We start from the raw sequence: 14,783 nt of genomic DNA on the forward strand, positions 1-14,783 counted from the left end.
GAGTGATGTATGGTAGAGCTCCATCTTGAATACATCTATCCAGCTTTGTCTAAAGAAGGAACATCATGAAGATCTTTTCAGTGGTAGGTCAGATGATCCTAAATAAACCTAAGATGAAACCAGAGGAATATTGAGTTTCTTAGTTGCATCTCCATTGAGTGATGTATGGTAGAGATCTATCTTGAATACATCTATCCAGCTTTGTCTAAAGAAGGAACATAATGAAGATCTTTTCAGTGATAGGTCAGATGATCCTAAAAGAACCTAAGATGAAACCAGAGAATATTCAGTTTCTTAGTTGCATCTCCATTGAGTGATGTATGGTAGAGATCTATCTTGAATACATCTATCCAACTTTGTCTAAAGAAGGAACATCATGAAGACTTTTTTAGTGATAGGTCAGATGATCCTAAATTAACCTAAGGTGAAACCAGAGGAATATTGAGTTTCTTAGTTGCGTCTCCATTGAGTGATGTATGGTAGAGATTTATCTTGAATACATCTATCCAACTTTGTCTAAAGAAGGAACATCATGAAGACTTTTTCAGTGGTAGGTCAGATGATCCTAAATGAACCTAAGGTGAAACCAGAGGAATATTGAGTTTCTTAGTTGCATCTCCATTGAGTGATGTATGGTAGAGATCCATCTTGAATACATCTATCCAGCTTTGTCTGAAGAAGGAACATCATGAAGACCTTTTCAGTGGTAGGTCAGATGATCCTAAATGAACCTAAGATGAAACCAGAGGAATATTGAGTTTCTTAGTTGCATCTCCATTGAGTGGTGTATGGTAGAGATCTATCTTAAATACATCTATCTAGCTTTGTCTAAAGAAGGAAATCATGAAGACCTTTCAGTGGTAGGTCAGATGATCCTAAACGAACCTAAGGTGAAACCAGAGAATATTCAGTTTCTTAGTTGCGTCTCCTTCGAGTGATGTATGGTAGAGATCTATCTTGAATACATCTATCCAGCTTTGTCTAAAGAAGGAACATCATGAAGACCTTTTCAGTTGTAGGTCAGATGATCCTAAATGAACCTGAGATGAAACCAGAGGAATATTGAGTTTCTTAGTTGTAAGCTCACAGCAGCCGCTCCCAGAAAAGACACAGGACGCCAATCCGTAATCAATCAGGAAACTTTTACTACTGGATGCATATACACAATGAAAGCCAGGATTGGCGCACAGACACAAGTCAACCCTTATATACCCTCCCCCACATTCGAATCCCCTCTTCCCGCCTGACAATTATCCCGCGCAATATTCCCCGCCAAACCACCAACGGCCCCTCCCAAGGCCACCAGCTGCAATCCCTTATCAGTTCTCCATGTCAGGGATCCGGTTTTGTGCGCCAACATCCAAGGCCAGGAAACCGAGTCCTGACATAATGTCCCCCTCCACCTCTTCTTCTTCCTGGAAGGGAAATATACGTCACCATTATGTTCCTTCTTCATCTAGCGGACCTTGGTATTTTTTCAACAAACTACAATGAAACGTTGGGTGTATTTTCCCCAATACCTTAGGTAGTTTCAGGGTATATGTCACTTCATTCACCTTGTTAGAAATTCTAAAAGGACCAACGTATTTGGGAGACAACTTCCGAGAGGGGGTATTTAACTTAAGGTTTTTTGTGCTCAGCCACACTAAATCCCCTTCTTCCAATTTGTCACCTACCCTCCTTTTCCGATCTGCAAACAACTTATATTTTCGCTGTGCCTCTCGCAGTGATTTTGCCACTCCCTCCCAGTTCGCTTTCATCTTGTATGACCATTCTTCCTTTCCCTCCAGTTCTTCCCCCCAACTCGGCAGTTTGGGAAAAGGGGTTACTTCCATGCCGTATACTACCTCAAAGGGGGATTTCCCTGTGGATGCGTGACAGGCTCCATTGTACGCAATCTCTGCAAACGGGAGTAGATCGGCCCAGTCAGTTTGGCATTGGTTTGTGTATGTTCTTAGGGACATTCCCAAGGTCTGTTGTGTGCGCTCGACCCCCCCATTTGTCATGGGATGGAACGCTGAGCTCAAGGTTCTTTCCACCCCCATCAATTGCATGAAACCTTCCCAGAACCTGGCTGTAAATTGTACCCCTCGATCACTAATTACCTGGTCCGGACAACCATGCAACCGGTAGATATGTTTGATAAACAACTCAGCCAATTTCTCTGCAGATGGCAACTTAGGCAGCGCTATGAAATGTGCTTGTTTTGAGAATAAATCCATCACTGTCCATATATAGCGCTGACCCCTGCTGACTGGGAGTTCACCCACAAAGTCCATAGCAATCACCCTCCAAGGTCTTGATGGCTCTGCCACCTTTTGCAATAACCCCGTTGGCTTTTGTGTGGTTGCCTTACTTTGTGCACACGCATTACATTTGGATACATACACTTTGGTGTCACCCCTCATCCCGGGCCACCAACACTGTCGTGCCAACATTTTCAGGGTTTTCGTCACTCCCCAGTGTCCTGCCCCCTTGTTGCCATGGCATCTAATCATCATTTTTTCCCTTAGGTTGCCTGGGATATATAGCTTCCTGTGCACAAATCCCAATCCATCCTTCCATTCCACCTTTTCCTTATTTCTTTCCAGCCACTCATCCTCCCTGCATGCTTGTCTTATCTCCTCCTCCCATCCCCCGTCCTTGCTCTCAATCCCCACCAGAGTTTGACTGCGCTCCTTTTGCGCTCGGGTTTGTACTGCCATGCCCCACTGCTGTTCTGAGAATATGCTCCCCTTTGGGCCTCTTCCCCTCCCTCCATCCTCCGGCATTCTTGACAACGCGTCTGCGACCACATTTTGGTTCCCCTTTTGGAAACGCAGCTTGAAATTAAATCTGCTGAAATACTGCCCCCACCTTATTTGCTTCGCTGACAATTGCCTGGGTGAAGTGAGGTATTGTAAGTTTTTATGGTCGGTCCACACTTCAAAGGGGATGCCGCTTCCTTCTAATAAGTGCCTCCATGTCTCTAGGGCCCTCACTACCGACAGGGCCTCCTTTTCCCACACCGGCCAGTTTCGTTCAGTTTCGCTGAACTTTTTCGAGATGAACCCGCATGGCTTCAACCTCCCTTCTGGGTCCCTTTGCATCAGGGCCGCCCCGTACGCCCAATCTGATGCGTCACAATGGATCACGAATGGTTTGGTTAAATCGGGGTGGATTAATACCGGTTCTTCAGTGAACCTGCGCTTCAGTTCTTCAAAAGCCTTTTGGCATTCAATTGACCAATCTAACTTTGCTCCCGGGGATCGTACCTTTACTGTTTCCCCCCTTCCCTTCGTCTTTAGCAGTTCAGTTAAGGGCACCGTTATTTGAGCAAATTCCTTTATGAAACCCCGGTAGAAATTTGCAAACCCGAGGAATGATTGCAACTGTTTGCGCGTTTGGGGAGGGCTCCACCCCCTGACATCCTCCACTTTTGCTGGATCCATTGCTATCCCTCCCTTGGATATTCGGTATCCCAGGAAGTCTATCTGTTCTTTATTGAACTCACATTTTGGCAGTTTTGCAAACAGTTTTGCCTCCCTCAATTTCTGGAGCACCTCTCTCACCAATTTGACATGAGATCGTCTATCACGGGTAAACACAATTACATCATCCACAAAGCAAAACACCCCGCGATACAATAGTGGGTGTAACACCTCATTAATCATTTGCATAAATGCTGATCCAGAGCCCCTTAGCCCGAAGGGGCAGACGCAGAATTCAAAATGGCCGAACGCGCAGGTGAACGCAGTTTTCCACCTGTCCTCGGGCCTTATGCGCAGTTTATGATAAGCTTCGATTAAGTCAATTTTTGTGAACACCCTTGCTTCCGACAATCTCGATAGTAAGTCCTTAGTCAGTGGCATGGGGTAGTTGTTGGTGGTGCTCACTGCGTTCAGCCCCCTATAGTCCACGCACAGTCTCAATGAGCCATCCTTTTTGTGCCTAAACAACACTGGGGCTCCCAAGGGTGATTCGGAGGGCCTTATAAACCCTCGGGCCAAGTTTTTATCAATATATTTCCTCAGTTCCTCCATCTCCTTGACTGACATGGGGTACAATCTACTCCTGGGCAACTTAGCGTCCTCATTGAGTTCAATCTTTACTTCGACCCTCCTAGGAGGGGGAAGCTGGTCTGCCTCCTTCTCGTCAAACACATCCTCAAAGTCTCTGTATTCAGGGGGAATTTCCTGCACCCCACCTGCCGTGTTTTCTTCCCCCTTGCAACAATTTCCTCTTTCTCCGCTCTGGAATGTGATGCTGCCTTCCCTCCAATTGATCTGTGGGTTGGCTTCTCTTAACCATGGCATCCCCAGTATCACATTGTAAGTAGCCATAGGGGATACAACGAAGGTTATGCTGCCTTCCCAGCTCCCCACTTTACATCTCACTTCTCCCACTTCAAACCGTGCCGGGGTCCCAGCCGCCACTGACCCATCTAGCTGCGAAAACGCTATGGGGCTCTGCAAGGGGGTTTTCTCACATTTCAGTTCGTCTGCTAGCTCTGGGGCCATAATGTTTCTTGAGCAGCCGCAATCCATGAGAGCTTTGCAGCTGGCCCACTTCCCCTCCCCTTCTAGCCTGATTGGGAATACTAGCATTCCTGGGCTGTGACTCACCAGATCACCCACCGGGGCCCTAGAAGGGGGGCTCTCCTCCGCTCTCTTCCCTGCAGCCGGTTTGAACTTTGGGAAATGGGATTCTCCTCCTTTCCTTTGTCTGCATTCGGCAGCCCGATGGCCCAGGCGACCGCATACATAACAAGGGCCCCTCTGCTCCTTGGGCCCTCGGGCCGGGGCTTTTCCGACCGTGCTTCTCTCCGTTCCCCGACTCTCCTCCTTCGCCCTCGTCTGCTGCGGCGCTGCTCCTTGATGCCTCTTGACCTGTGCCAAGGTCGTCTCGACGCGGCCGGCCAGCTCGATCCATCCACCTATCTCCTCCGGGTCGTCGCGGTGAAGCGCCCAGGTCAGGATTTCCTTCCGCAAGCCCTCCTTGAAGATCTGGACCTTGGTGGTGTTGGACCACTCTGGGACCTTCTCCGCCCTCAACCGGAATTCCTCCACGTACTCAGATACGGAACGATGTCCTTGGGTTATCGTTTGCAGCCTTTCCCTCGCCCGGACCCTCTCGAGCGGATCCCTGAAGCGCGCCTCCATCGCAGCCAGGAATCGCCTTGTAGATCCCAAACATGGGTCGTGCCTGGCGTGGAGCTGGACATACCATTCCGCTGCTCCCCCTCTCAGTGCCGCGCCCACTGCTCGCACTCTGCTTGCTTCCGATCCGAAGGTAAGGGCGTTATCTTCTAGATATCCCCTCACCATAGTCAGGAAGTATGCGAGGTTCCCGGCTCCTCCTCCAAACTCGATCCTCAGCTCCTCCCTCCTAGGTTGGTATGGAAGGAGCTGCCTTCCCCGGTTCTCCGCTCGCGGTGGCCCTCCATGGAGCCCTCTCTGCTCCGGGGGCAATTCCTGACGCCCTGTGCCGCGCCCGGCTCCGGCCGGGGGCACCAGGAACGTCTGCTGGGGCGCCAGTCCCCGGGGTCGCTCCTCCTCCTCATCGCTCTCCGCAGCAGCCCTCCAGCTCGTCTGTGTTTTAGGACGTGCCCCGGGTTCCCGGTCACTCCTCTCCCCTGCGCTCCACATCGATTCCCCTCGGGGTGGCGGTTCCTCCAACAGGGGGGCCAGCCTCTCCACCACCTTTGACATCATCGCGAGGGTTGTCTCCATTGATGCCATCTTTTCCTCCAGGCACTCCAATCTCTGCGGGGAGGGAAACTCTAGCCCACTGCTTTCTCTCGTTGCCGCCCCTGCCCCCTTCACTCGCCTCTGTGTGACTCCGTTGGGCTGGGCATATGCAGTCGATGAAGCCAAGGCATTCACTCTCTCCAGCTCCTCTTCTGCATTTCCGAAAGGGGAGGCTGGTTCCCCCCCCTCCGTTGGATCTTCTTCCCGTTGCATAGGGGTGCCTCACCACAGCCGTGGGATGGCACCGATGAATCCTGGCTTAATGTAAGCTCACAGCAGCCGCTCCCAGAAAAGACACAGGACGCCAATCCGTAATCAATCAGGAAACTTTTACTACTGGATGCATATACACAATGAAAGCCAGGATTGGCGCACAGACACAAGTCAACCCTTATATACCCTCCCCCACATTCGAATCCCCTCTTCCCGCCTGACAATTATCCCGCGCAATATTCCCCGCCAAACCACCAACGGCCCCTCCCAAGGCCACCAGCTGCAATCCCTTATCAGTTCTCCATGTCAGGGATCCGGTTTTGTGCGCCAACATCCAAGGCCAGGAAACCGAGTCCTGACACTTAGTTGTGTCTCCATTGAGTGATGTATGGTAGAGATCCATCTTGAATACATCTATCCAGCTTTGTCTAAAGAAGAAACATCATGAAGATCTGTTCAGTGGTAGGTCAGATGAACCTAAGGTGAAACCAGAGGACTATTGAGTTTCTTAGTGGTGTCTCCACTGAGTGAGAGATCCATCTTGAATACATCTATCCAGCTTTGTCTAAAGAAGAAACATCATGAAGATCTGTTCAGTGGTAGGTCAGATGAACCTAAGGTGAAACCAGAGGACTATTGAGTTTCTTAGTGGTGTCTCCACTAAGTGAGAGATCTATCTTGAATACATCTATCCAGCTTTGTCTAAAGAAGGAACTTCAGGAAGATCTTTACAGTGGTAGTTCAGCTGATGCTAATTGAACTCTCTAAATAAGCTTCTAGGTTAGTGGTTCTCAACCTGTGTTTTGGCCTACAATTCCCAGAAATCCCAGTCAGTTTACTAACTGTTGGGATTTCTGCGAGTTGAAGGCCAAAACATCTTGGGACCCACAGGTTGGGAACCACTGTTCTAGGTCATGATTCCATTTTGGCTGGAGAAATGAGCCAAATTGTTCTGGCTGATGCCAAATGCCCCTCGCTCTTCTCTGATGGCCTGCCGTCATTGTTTAACATCCAGTGGTTACGGTCAGATATAATTGATGGTCTGCCCCACGGAAGGCCTTAGACGAATCAATTAAGAGAGCTGCAAGTCTATTGATTCATACCCGCAGCTATAAAAATATCATTGATTACCCCTAGAAGTGCCAAGGTACGCAGGCAACCGCAGATGACCAACCTGTCTAATGCGTTGATCAATACGGTGCGTTCTGGAAACGTCACCCCAGAGTCTCGTTGGACAGGGACGGGTTTGGGCGACGCTTAAAGAGCAAAAGCAAATAATGTGTCGCTAACAACCGCCCATTAAACAGCCGGTTGGTTTGTCCCTCATTTATCCCCCAACCGAACGTTTATGACCAGGTTGCCAGCACTCACGTGTTTGAGGGTTTTTTTTATTATTATTATCCACTGGAAGGAAAGTGGCTCAGTGGGACCTGTCATGGAACGCCGATGGTGGCAACTTTTCCTGGTGTGTGGAGAGGATAAATGGTGTCAAAACTAATACTGCATGCTGGAAAAGAGAGACAGGCAGGTATGGGAAGAGGGGGAACTTGGCTGGGAAGAAAAACGTTCTTAGATGTTCCTGGTTTTCTCTCCAGTGTGCATTTACATCTCGAAACATAGACACATGGAGATGGAGGGCTATCCAATCCAACCATAGAATCATAGAATTGTTAGAGACGTCATGGACCATCCAGTCCAACCCCCTCCCCAGAAGCAGGAAAATCACATTCAAAGCACTCCCGACAGATGGCCATCCAATCTCAGATTCAAAGCCTCCAAAGAAGGAGCCTCCCCCACACTCCAGGGCAGAGAGTTCCACTGCTGAATAGCTCATAGCTCCCCCTCTATTCGGCCTTGGTCAGAATACACTTGGAATACTGTGTCCAATTCAGGGCACCGCAATTGAAGGGAGATGTCAACAAGCTGGGATGTGTCCAGAGGAGGGTGACTCAAAGGATCAAGTGTCTGGAGAACAAGCCCTATGAGGGGCGGTTTAAAGAGCTGGGAGGAGGGCAGAGCTTTTCCTTTTCCATTCTACAATTAAACTTTCTATCAGATAGAAGTGAGAAAGAGACTTGGCTCTAAAGCCCTTAATTAAGTTAACTCTCATCACCAATTCGAAGGTTTTTACCCGTGGGACTCATACTTCATGTCCAGATCGCCCTGGACAATGTTGAGGAGACCCAAGTGCCTTTAAACTGGTCCTTTGGCATCAAAAGGAAGACTCTGTGCCTTCAACATAGGCCATTGGACTGGGGGTTGTGTTTGTTCCGACCTTCACAGCCATTGAGAAAAGAGGGAACAGGAAAAGCTTCTCAGCTGCGAAATCTCCTTGGACCCAAGACAACCAGAGACCGTAATGTATATTTCCTTTACCCCCTTTGAAACTTCCAGCATATTGCCTTAAAGGTATAACTCTTTATGAACAATAAAACCTATTTTGAGTTATCTACAGTGTTTTGGTCCTTGGGAGTTCCAGTTCCATAAAGGAAGGCAAGAAGCAATCCCCTGGGGGAAAGATGTCTCTTTCACTAAGAGTTATAGCCCCCAGGTGCAACGGCATAGAGAGATATTGACAAGCTGGAGTGTGTCCAGAGGAGGGTGACTAAAATAATCAAGGGTCTGGAGAACAAGCCCCATGAGGAGCAACTTAAAGAGCTGGGCATGTTTAGCCTGAAGAAGAGAAGACCGAGAGCAAACATGATAGCCATGTATAAGTATGCGATAGGAAGTCATATGGAGGAGAGAGCAAGCTTGTTTTCTGCTGCCTGAAGACTCAGACGCAATGGAACAATGGCTTCAAACTACAAGAAAGGAGATTCTACCTGAACATTAGGAAGAACTTTCTGACTGTGAGAGGCATTCAGCAGTGGAACTCTCCGCCCCGGAGTGTGGTAGACGCTCCTTCTTTGGAAGCTTTTAAACAGTACCTTCTTGCAGACTTTGCCCTTAACCACAGACTTTGCACTTAACCAGCAGACTTTGCACTTAACCACAACCTTTGGCTTAACCACAACTCAACTTCCTATGTAAGCTCAAACTTTGTATGGCCTCCTCTACATGTCACATCTTGTTTCTTAAAAACATTTTCTTCTGTGCTGCTAATTTCATTTAAAGCCCCTTGCTTAGCATTGCTAATTTTACTCAAAGACCCTTTCATTGGGAGGTTTTTAAACAGAGGCTGGATGGCCATCTGTCAGGGGTGCTTTGAATGCAATTTTCCTGCTTCTTGGCAGAATGGGGTTGGACTGGATGGTCCATGAGGTCTCTTCCAACACTAGGATGCTATGATTCTATGATACGCGGTTGTACTGCATCACTGCATGCAAATATTTATAGGTTTCCTGGGAGCCTTTGTCTGCTACACAAAGCTGCTTAGCAAATCACAAAAAAAAGGTGGAGGTGCGTTTTCTACCCAAACAGTTCCCTTGCCCCGTCTCCGACTGGAGTGAAACCGAGGTGACTTTGACAAGGTGAAGGGAAAGCGATTATAGTGGTCTTAGCCGTCACAGGAATTGATCTGTCCTCCTGGCTATCGACCCGCAATCTCCAGCATTTCAGAATGTCAAGCGGCTTGATCTGAATTCGCTTCCATGAAGGCTCTCGGAGAAATGATGGAGAACCTTCGCCAAGGCTGGGATCGCTCTCCTTCGGCTTGGGAAGGCGTCCATCAAACGGTGACAGGAGAGCTGGAGCCTTCAGCCCTTGCATGGGACGGAGAGGTGGCCCAACTCATCTGTATTCTCTTAATTATACCATGCAAATCAGGTTGGGTTGGATCCAATCCCAATTCCGTGGAGTCCGATTTTGTGGTTTCCATGGGGGGCAACCAAGTGGCAGGAAAAGAAATTCCCCCTGAAAATTAGGAAGAATTCCTTGATGGTAAGAGGTGTTTGACAGTAGAATATACTGCTTTTGAGATTAGTGGAGTCCCCTTTTCTAGATGTTTTCAAGCAGCACCAGCATGGCCATCTGTCGGGACTGCTTAATTTGGGTCTTACTGCATGATTTGGATAGCCTTTGAGATCAGTTCCAACTCTATGATATTATGAAAGGTTTGTACGAGGGTTGAATAAAAAGTAATGCCTCCACTTTCGTAACTCCTCAACAGTATGCGGCAGGTACTGGCTTGTTCAGTAGACTCTCCTCTACAGTTCCATTTTTGGTGGGAAGCCTTAGCAGTGAAGGTTGTGTTGTTAAAGTGTGAAATATGGAACCCTGCACAAACCATCAGTCAATGAGACTTAAGCAACAGATATGGCAAGTACTTGCTTGTTCAGTAGACTCTCCTCTACAGTTCCATTTTGGTGGGAAGCCTTAGCATTGAACGGTTGTGTTGTTAAAGTGCAAAGTATGGAACCCTGAGCAGATGGTCTGTCAATGTGATTTCAGCAACGCATGCGGCAGGTACTGACTTGTTCAGTAGACTCTTCTCTACAGTTCCATTTTGGCGGGAAGGCTTAGCATTGAACGGTTGTGTTAAAGTGCAAAGTATGGAACCCTGCGCAGATGGTCAATCAATGTGACTTAAGCAACGCATGCGGCAGGTACTTGCTTGTTCAGTAGACTCTCCTCTACAGTTCCATTTTGGCAGAAAGCCTTAGAATTGAATGGTTGTGTTGTTAAAGTGCGAAGTATGGAACCCTGCACAGATGGTCAGTCAATGTGACTTAAGCACCCTATGCAGTAGGTACTGGCTTGTTCAGTAGACTCTCCTCTACAGTTCCATTTTGGTGGGAAGCCTTAGCATTGAACGGTTGTGTTGTTAAATTGCAAAGTATGGAACCCTGCGCAGACGGTTGGTCAATGCAACTTAAGCAACGTGCAGTCATTGAATTCTTGACAGCAGAAGGTGTCACCCCAAAGGAGATTCATCAGAGAATGCAAGCTGTTTATAGTGATTGTGTTGATGTGACTACTGGGGGGGGGGGGGTGACCTTCCTTTCTGGGAGTTGTAGTTCACTCACAACCAGAGAAACAGTGACCTCCACCGATGATAGACCTGGACCAAACTTGGCACACAGAAACCCCATGACTAACTCAACCTACTGGAAGGATTTGAGGGGACTGACTCACCATACTGGGAGTTGTAGTTTACCCTACAGCCAGAGAGCTCACTGAATCCCACTGATGATGCATCTAGACCAAAACTTGCCCAACATAACAAACTTTAAGTACTGATGGAGTTTCTCAGGGTTAACCTGGCATGATGGGAGTTGTAGTTCACCCACAACCAGGGAAACAGTGACCTCCACAAATTATGAACCTGGAGCAAACTTGGCACACAGAACCCCCATGACTAACTCAACCTACTGGAGGGGTTTGAGGCGACTGATTCACCATAGTGGGAGTTGTAATTTACCCTACAACCAGAGAGCACTAATGCATGTAGAGCAAACTTACTCAACATAACAAACTAACAAGCACTGAAGTATTTCACCTGGCATAATGGGAGTTGTAGTTCACCCACAATCTTATGCATTTTGCACAATTACAAAATTGATTTTTTTTTTTCAAATAACCCGGACAACGGAGTGTATAAAAATAGCAGGACCAGGGTGAAGGCAATGTTTTCAAGTTCAGTGTTGAAATGGACGAGCGATGGAAAAGAGTCAAATGAAGTTGGCCTTTCCATCGAACAGGCTTCCTTTTCTCTCTCTTGGCTGCAGCCTGAAAGCGACCTGGCGGAGGATTAGGCCCTTCTATCCCTCATTTATCCCCGGCTTGCTTTGCTTTCCCATCTCTTCCTCCTCCCAATTTGTTAAGTAATTTCTCCCAGCTTAGGGCGACAAGGGCACTCTGACATCACCCTTGCGTTGTGTGGCCTTTCTGGGTTATTTATTGCTGCGACGGCTCTCTCCTTCTCGTCTTGGGCATCGCTCGAGGTCAGGCAGAGTTTGCAGCTCCCAAAGCTTCGGTTTCATATTTTCAAAAGAAGGGGAAGGAGGAGGAGAACTAGTTATGACAAAGTTGGGGGTCTGGTTTAGCATTTCCTGACCCCCAGCTTTCAAGCAAGAGGAAAACTAGGTGAGAAGTTTCAAGGGGAGGAGTGGGTGTGACACACTGCAAATCCACACACCATTGCAAGATAATCTATATAAATAGAAATGTAATGTTCGTTTGTGGGATTAACATAACTCAAAAACCACAGGACAAATTGACACCAAATTTGAACACAATATGCCTATCAGGCCAACGAGTGACCATCACTCCTAAAAATACTGAAAAATACAGTAGAAGAGACTAAAAAAGCAAAATAAAACCACCCAAAATACATTACAACGCAACACAAAACCACATACACAAATATATACAGAAATATATACACACATATATGCAGACACAAAACACAAACACAGAAAGGGGGAAGGAAGGAAGGAAGGAAGGAAGGAAGGAAGGAAGGAAGGAAGGAGAGAAAGAGGGAACGAAGGAGAGAAGGAAAGAAGGAAAGGCAGAGAAGGAAGGAAGGAAGGAGAGAAGGAAAGAAGGAAAGGCAGAGAAGGAAGGAAGGAGAGAAGGAAATAAAAAAAGTGAAAGTGGGAAGGAAGGAGAGAAAGAACGAAAGAGAGAAAGAGGGAGGGAAGGAAGGAAGGAAGGAAGGAAGGAGAGAAGGAGGGAGAAAAAGGAGGGAAAGAAAGAGGGAAGCAGAGAAGGAAAGAAAGGTGGAGAAGGAAGGAGAGAAGGAAATAAAAAAGTGAAAGAGGGAATGAAAGAGAGGAGGAATGAAAGAGGGATGGAAGGAAGGAGACAAGGAAGGAAAGAAAGAGACAAGGAAGAATGGAATCAAAGAGTAAAGGAATTGAGAAAAGAAACAGGTAGAGAAGGAAGAAAGAAGAAGGGAAAGAAAAAGAGGGAGGGAAGGAAGGAGAGAAAGAACGAAGGAGAGAAATTGGGAGGGAAGGTTGGCCACAGCAACCCGTGGCGGGTACAGCTAGTAATAATAATAATTGTGTTGCTGTGAGTTTTCTGAGCTGTCTGGCCATGTTCCAGAAGCTTTCTCTTCTGACATCTCCAGGTGTCTTGGGACTACATCTCTCATTTTCCTGAGCTTTACTGTAACCTGCCTCAAGCTATGAGGTCTCTTGGAAACTAGGCAAGTGAGGTTTATATATCTGTGGAATAATGTCCAGGGTTGGACACAGATATGTACAGATATATTTTAAGGAGGCTTCTTGAAGCTGTTTCTACTCTAGAGGAGGGGCACTGCAGGCAGGTGTGTGTGCTTTCTCCCAACACACCTAGAGTGGTGAATGTACTGCTTGAACCATCTCAAGATCAGAGAGAGTGGATTTCTTAATGAGCTACGACAACTTTGGGTACGTCTACACCAGTGGTTCCCAATCGTTTTTTTGATCAGGGATCACTTTGATCAGGGACTGCTCCACCAGGGACCACTTTGATCAGGGACCGCTTGAACAGGGATCACTTTGACCAGGGACTGCTCCACTAGGGACCACTTTGATTAGGGACCGCTTGAACAGGGACCACTTTGATCAGGGACCGCTTGACCAGGGATCACTTTGACCAGGGACTGCTCCACCAGGGACCACTTTGATTAGGGACCGCTTGAACAGGGACCACTTTGATCAGGGACCGCTTGACCAGGGATCACTATGATCAGGGACTGCTTGAACAGGGAACACTTTGACCAGGGATCACTTTGACCAGGGACCGCTCCACCAGGGACCACTTTGACCAGGGACCGCGCCACCAGGGATCACTTTGATCAGGGACTGCTCCACTAGGGACCACTTTGATCAGGGACCGCTTGAACAGGGACCACTTTGATCAGGGACCGCTTGACCAGGGATCACTATGATCAGGGACTGCTTGAACAGGGAACACTTTGACCAGGGATCACTTTGACCAGGGACCGCTCCACCAGGGACCACTTTGACCAGGGACCGCGCCACCAGGGATCACTTTGATCAGGGACTGCTCCACCAGGGACCACTTGGATCAGGGACCACTTGAACAGGGATCACTTTGATCAGGGACCACTCCACCAGGGACCAGTTTGATCAGGGACTGCTTGACCAGGAATCACTTTGATCAGTGACCGCTTGAACAGGGAACACTTTGACCAGGGACTGTTCCACCAGGGACCACTTTGATCAGGGACCACTTGACCAGGGATCACTTTGATCAGGGACTGCTCCATCAAGGACCACTTGATCAGAGACCGCTCGACCAGGGACCACTTTGACCAGGGACCGCTTGACGAGGGACAGCTTTGATCAGGGACCACTCCACCAGGGACCACTTTGACCAGGGACCGCTCCACCAAGGATCACTTTGATGAGGGACTGCTCCACAAGGGACCACTTTGATCAGGGACTGCTTGACCAGGGACCACTTTGATCAGGGACCACTTGACCAGGGATCACTTTGACCAGGGACTGCTTGAACAGGGACCACTCCCCAACATTAGTACCAAAAGGGTTATGAATCAGTCTTTGTCAACTTTAGATTCGGTTTGGTTATTTGGGATGCTGATTCAGAAAATTGCATTGGATCGACCACATCCGCTCTAGTTTCTGATACAGAACATAGGCCATCCAGGAGTCACCATCTGTTTGCTGACAGAAAACCATATTTAATATTATAATATTAAATATAATATTAATGCTAATATTATAATATATTGTATACACATATAATATTGATAATAATATTATAATGTAATACAATATAATAATTATATATTTTATATTACATGTAATATTACTAATAATATTACAGTATAGTGGTATAGTGCAATACAGTAATATATAATACTAATATTGCGCTGTGCTAATAATATAATATATTTTATACACATATAATATTGATAATAATATT

The 14,783-nt window shown here is 47.4% G+C and overlaps 1 long non-coding RNA gene across 1 annotated transcript; it reads right to left on the minus strand.

Annotated features, from left to right (window-relative positions):
• Positions 1 to 1,123: 1,123 nt before the first annotated feature.
• Positions 1,124 to 2,652, minus strand: LOC137097661 (uncharacterized). Its single transcript, XR_010910329.1, has 2 exons — positions 2,106 to 2,652; positions 1,124 to 1,415 (listed from the first exon to the last, which is right to left on the minus strand). It is a non-coding gene; the product is annotated as an uncharacterized lncRNA (long non-coding RNA).
• Positions 2,653 to 14,783: the final 12,131 nt, after the last annotated feature.

The sequence above is a fragment of the Anolis sagrei genome, chromosome 11 (assembly GCF_037176765.1).
Source record: "Anolis sagrei isolate rAnoSag1 chromosome 11, rAnoSag1.mat, whole genome shotgun sequence".
Classification (NCBI taxonomy): Eukaryota; Metazoa; Chordata; class Lepidosauria; order Squamata; family Dactyloidae; genus Anolis; species Anolis sagrei.